The following is a 5,490-nucleotide window of genomic DNA, read 5'->3' as shown; positions in this document are numbered from 1 at the left end:
AGAAAGGGTGGTTAAACATTGGAATGGGCTCCCCAGGGAGGTGATTGAGTCATCGTCCCTGGATGTGTTTAAGAGTCGTTTGGATGCGGTGCTCGGAGAGACGATTTAGCAGAGGGTTGTTAGGGTACTATGGTTAGGCTGCGGTTAGATTTGATGATCCTTGATGTCCCTTCCAACCTGAGTAATTCTATGATTCTATGATTCTATTATTCTCTTTCATAGAAGAATATCTTAATCATGGTTAATTGATTGCATATTCTTTGTGGTAGCTTTTTACTGTGATTGGATTATAATAGGACAAAGTGTCACTGACTTTTAACATAACTGAATTAAAAAATATATCAGTTATAACAATGTAGTGATATGATAAAAAAACTTTTCGTTAGCACAGTTATCTAAATATTCCTACTTAGATAAATATCTAATATCCTGCAAGTCAGAGAACATTAGAAACGAAGTATGCTAGAAATAATGGCCCTTGAATAGATTCCTTCTTAAAAGAAAAACGAATGCGGATCTTCTCCCATATGGACTGACAGAGGACACCTTCCAAATGCCATTATTTTTCACAGTCTGACTTTCATAAAATACATTATTGGACCTAGAGAATAAAATTTCCCTCTTCCTGCATTCCCCCTCACCCTCCCCCCATACACACACTCTTCAGATAATTTTAAAAGACAGATTCTTTTCTTTCACATGTGTTATTGCCAAGTCTCAAAACAGTCTTCAGTTTTCAAAGTTTGTGGGCTTTTTTCTGGTTTGTTTAAGTTTGTGGGCTTTTTTTTCTTGTTTGTTTGTTTTTGTGGTTGTTTGATTTTGACTTTGTTTACAGCACCTAATGTAAGGCACCCCCCAAATGCCTCACAGTCCTGAGCACCCCCTGATGTGTGGCAGCCTTCCTAAAGTAGACCTTCTTTTGGTGTAGGCACACGTGCTGCTAAAGCACTGATAAACAGATCACTCAAACACTGACTTAGAGTGTACCCACTTACTGTTGAGTAGAAATCCCTGTGTTTATAGCACTGAGTTTTTAAGGCCTTCCTATCTGGTGAAGTTAGAACATTAACCTGTCTGTGTGTTCTGGGAATTTAGACACAGTAGCATATAACTTCATATGACAACAAAATGATGTGTTCAAGGGAAAATGCAGGCAGAAAACGCAATGCAAGTGTCATATTCCAAGTAACCAGAGCATTTTTTTTCTATGTTTTCTTAAAGCAAATGTGATTTTGTTTGTTTGTTGACAGCTATATTCTAAGTAAGAATGTTTGAAGGCTTTTGAAAAATATAATAAACATACCAGTATTCCAGAGGGCATTTACTTGTAGTCACTTAAAAGCTATTGGATGAAACTGAAATAAGCAACTAATGACTTTTCAGAACTCTCTAGTGCATTTTTCTTGGTAGTATTTTCCCCTCTCGTGGTTCAGCAGTGCAGCAAGTTATACAAGGAAATTCCCTTATGGCATTTCATTTGACCCTGAGAGCCTGGCTTGTGAGCAGCTACTGTTCTTAACTTTTTGACATGCCGCTGCCTGGTTCCTCTGAAGAAGAGATGCTGCAGGTGGCTATGGAAAGGTCCAGCACCTTGCCCCCATTTCTAAGTGTGATGATGGGCAGACAGATAGCGTGTGTTATGCTGTCTAAATATTGGAGTGGCTGTATATAGAGCAAGGAAGCCAGGAGACTGAGGTTTTGTTTTAGTGATCCTCTAAATGCACAGACAGGGAATAATACTCTGAGGACTGGAGCAGTCGCCCTTGAGAAGAGGGAGAGGCAAGAAGTTGAAGGAGAGCACTGAGAGCATCTCATTGTGTAATGTTCATGCTATTTGTAACTGCTCAGAAGAAGGGTCCTGAAATTATTAACACCTGCTCCAGGTGTTGCAAAAATTAAAAAAGCAAACAAGACATGGCAAACACAGGGGAAAAAAAAAAGGAAAGCTTCAGCTAGGAGAAAAACTGAAGCCAGAAAAAGGTAAGTTTAAGAGATAGCAGTTCTTGGCAGAAGAGATAGCACAGGACACATTTAGAGGACAGATTTTCTGGGCTGGAAAAGGCTTTGAAGGAAATGTGAAGAAAAAAAAATTAAAAGGAGGGAAAAAAGAGAAAAAGGCCTTGTTTGCACTGTAAGTCACAGAAGTGGTAACCACATCCTCTCTTTCCCCAGCTGCTTTTCTTTACCTTCCCATGCCACTGCGGTGAATACGGGCAGTGCTTGCACTTGGAGTGTGAATCTTTTACTTGGCAATGATGAGGAAGCACTTCCTCCTGACTGTTGTCTTTGAGTGTTTCAATAATTTATAGCTGTGAAGTTTGTTCAACTGGTAGGCTAAGGTGTACCACCTCCCAGCCCTGATATGTCCTAAATTTGGCAGACCAAATAGAGGGCTGATGTATAACACTGCAATCAGCCAGGCAACACTGCCCTCCTCTCCCACCCACAATTACTTGGTTTTGGGGATAATATAGAAAATAACGTATTGAAAACTGGATTATATGCTGGCCTCAACTAGCAGAGTAAGAGCACGTAATAAAAATCCTCATAAAAGATCTGATAAAAGGCAGTATGCATTTAATACTGCTTCTGTGCCTGAGCAGTGGAATGGAGCTGGGACCACAGCCTGGCTCAACTGCAGGTATCCCAGATAATCATGAGTCTCTAGAAGATGGGGTCTGCCCTCAGGAAGGGCAGGCTGGCCAGGGCAGCATGCCTGTGGCAGCCCTTGCTTGCTCTCTCTAGCAGCAATAATGCAAATGGTGGGGCTTGTATTTTCAAGACTGCTGGGAGTTTTATTGCAGGTGTATGAGACAGCAGTTGCAGAACTTGCACAAAAATACTGCACAAGGGAGAGGCCCCAGCTCACTTGCAGCAGCAGGCTTGCTTTTCAGAAGACGGCTTGTTTACATATTGGTGGCAGAATTGCAGAAGCCTGTGTGTGAAAGCTACCTTTCACACTCCTAGTTGTCAGGTGATATTGCCTTGCAGCTGCATTGCTTCGGAATAGTGCAGTGAGGGAGAGTACAGAAGAAGGGAACTATTTCTCTTCTGAGAAAGAAATAATTGACATAAAGCTTGATATAAAGCATAAAAATGCAGCTGTCTTCGGATCTCGAGAAGGAACTTGCTGGTTCTGGCCAGTGTTGCCTCTTCTTTGTTTTTAATGTTTTCCTGATTATTTAAACACATAAACAAACATGAAAGATTTAAATAAATATGAGCATGTTTCTTTACTGCTGCAAATATGTGCATTTTGTAAAACGCACCAGAGCAGAACAAGGAAGCCAAAGGTTTCCATTAATAAAAAGGACGATCTTCAGACCCTGCTGATGTAACTAGGCCAGTTTTTTTCTGAGGAAAACCAAGTCCTACGGAACCTGGCCAGTTGCCCAGCAGCTGTCACGTAAACTTCTGAAGACATCTACTTTCACACCACATCAAATATTACCCCCCAATCATCTCTCTCCATATTTGAATTTTCCATTACTTTTCCTTGATTTTCCAATCAAATGTAAAAAGAAGTAATCCGTTACACAACTTGGTGGAAACTCACAATAACTAAAAATGCAACAAAGTGGATAAACAGTGTCTACTTCATTGGCTTTGAATTCAACTACTAACAGTTGAATGGAACAGCAATTTAACACAGGCCTGCACATAAAGGTATAACCAAAAAATGACATGCATCATCAAAATTACATCATCAAGATTTCTTATTAGAGCCATCACTATTTAGAATATTTTCTTGTGAGAACGTGCCTTTGTGTGACAGGCCTTCACTATTTGTGGCTGCAGAATTTACATGTCTGCAAGCTCAAATAAAAAATGATTTGGACGCTCAGGATATACAGAACCCTGCTATAGCATCCCTGTTCACAAAAAACAAACAAACAAACAAAACCAACAAATAATAGTCATCTAGTTTTCAAGCAGACCATCTGAGAGTATGAAAAATTGCCCCACCCCACACAAATTAGAATCCAAAGAACCAGAGTTTATGTATGTTCTGCAAAGTTACCAGATCTTCAGTTAAAACCTTTCATTACTGTCTTCTGCTTGTTTTGTGGATCTATAAGGCTTCTTATGGATATCAGTATTAACAGTTCAGTTTAACTTGATTTCTATGTCTGTATGAGGAACGGTGAAGACTAGTATCAAAGCCGACTTAATTGCATTGTGGAAGTCTTGCCCAGGTGGCATCAAGAAAAGGCCAAATCTCTAAAAGACCACATTCCCCAGGGTACTGTTTAGAGATTATAAAACAAAAGAAAAAGAAGAAGAAAATATCTGATGGAGTATAGGGAAATGCCTTACTGGAGTGCGGTGTTCCCAATTATTTGACAGTGTATTGTCAGCTAATCAGAAATAAGGGCACAGAACTGTATTTCCTGTGTGAAATTTATAATTTACATCTTTATGATTCAGAAATAAATGCCTTGGAGCTCACAAGCCTGTGAGCAAAACAGCTGCTGAGCTGACAGTGAGTCTTCGTCTTCCTCCTCTGCTCTGCTGCAGCCACCTCCACTCTCCCAGCAGAAACACGAAAGCCTGGGTAGTCCGGTCCCTCTCAGGCCCACTTCCAAGGCTTTCTGGGTAAGCAGGTGCACACATCCCTCCCGCTGAGGAGTTTGGCCTACGCCATTTCAACCTGGAACTAGCTCCACCCGGGCGGGGCCCTTTGTGACCTGTCCCTGTGACACCCAGGGATAGCTGGCACCGACATAGCGGCCCCGCAGTGTCCGGCAGGACAGCGAGGCTATAGGTCAGGAGCGTGCGGGTCTGGCGAGGAGCCCCCGAGCGCACTCCACGTTGTTTCCCTATACCCTTGGCAGCCCCACATCTGCCCCCACCCCATCCTCAGTCCTCATCCTGCAGGATGGAGGGGAAACCCCCTAGACACCCCAAGGTGGCCTGGGCAGAGAGTGAGGCTCCCCAGGAGAGGAGAGCTCCACTGGAGCCCTACGAAGTGACCGAGGTGCAGCCACTGCATGCTGGTGAGTGAGGTCCCCAGCGGGCTGGGCAGGGCTGGGGCAGCGAGTGCCCCCTGCTCGATACCAGAGCTCCTTGTCCTGACAGGCACGAGCTGACTGTGCCAGGGGAGTGGGCCCAGGGCTGGAGAGGGCAGAGCTCCTTCCTCTGCTCGCGCCTGCCTTTGACCCCTCTACAGCACTGCTCACTCTCTTCCTTGGTTAGATGCTGACTGGCTGCTTGTGTGTGAAGAGGAAAAGGAGGCCGTTGATTGCATCGAAGCCTATGTCATCAGCAAGGAAAAGGTACTAGCAGCCGTCTCCATCATGGCTGTGCCTGCATCTGCTGATGGTCCCTCTGGCTCTGCTTTCAGGCTGCAGGAGGGCTGCTGCCCTGCGGGCCTCCCACTCTGCTCCACACCCTGCAACGCTCGGTCCCCCTGGCCGTGGCTCTCCCGGCTCACATTCCTTGGTCTCTGTGTGTCCGCCAGAATCTGGAGCAGAAGATGCAGTTCCTGAA

General features: G+C 44.0%; 1 long non-coding RNA gene across 1 annotated transcript; it reads left to right on the top strand.

The window, feature by feature from the left end:
* Positions 1-4,339: 4,339 nt before the first annotated feature.
* Positions 4,340-5,490, top strand: LOC109364266. Its single transcript, XR_002110278.2, has 3 exons — positions 4,340-4,997; positions 5,197-5,276; positions 5,462-5,490. It is a non-coding gene; the product is annotated as an uncharacterized LOC109364266 (long non-coding RNA).

Source organism: Meleagris gallopavo, unplaced genomic scaffold, assembly GCF_000146605.3.
Source record: "Meleagris gallopavo isolate NT-WF06-2002-E0010 breed Aviagen turkey brand Nicholas breeding stock unplaced genomic scaffold, Turkey_5.1 ChrUn_random_7180001832624, whole genome shotgun sequence".
Lineage (NCBI taxonomy): Eukaryota > Metazoa > Chordata > Aves > Galliformes > Phasianidae > Meleagris > Meleagris gallopavo.
This window is presented reverse-complemented; position numbering and strand designations above follow the sequence as displayed.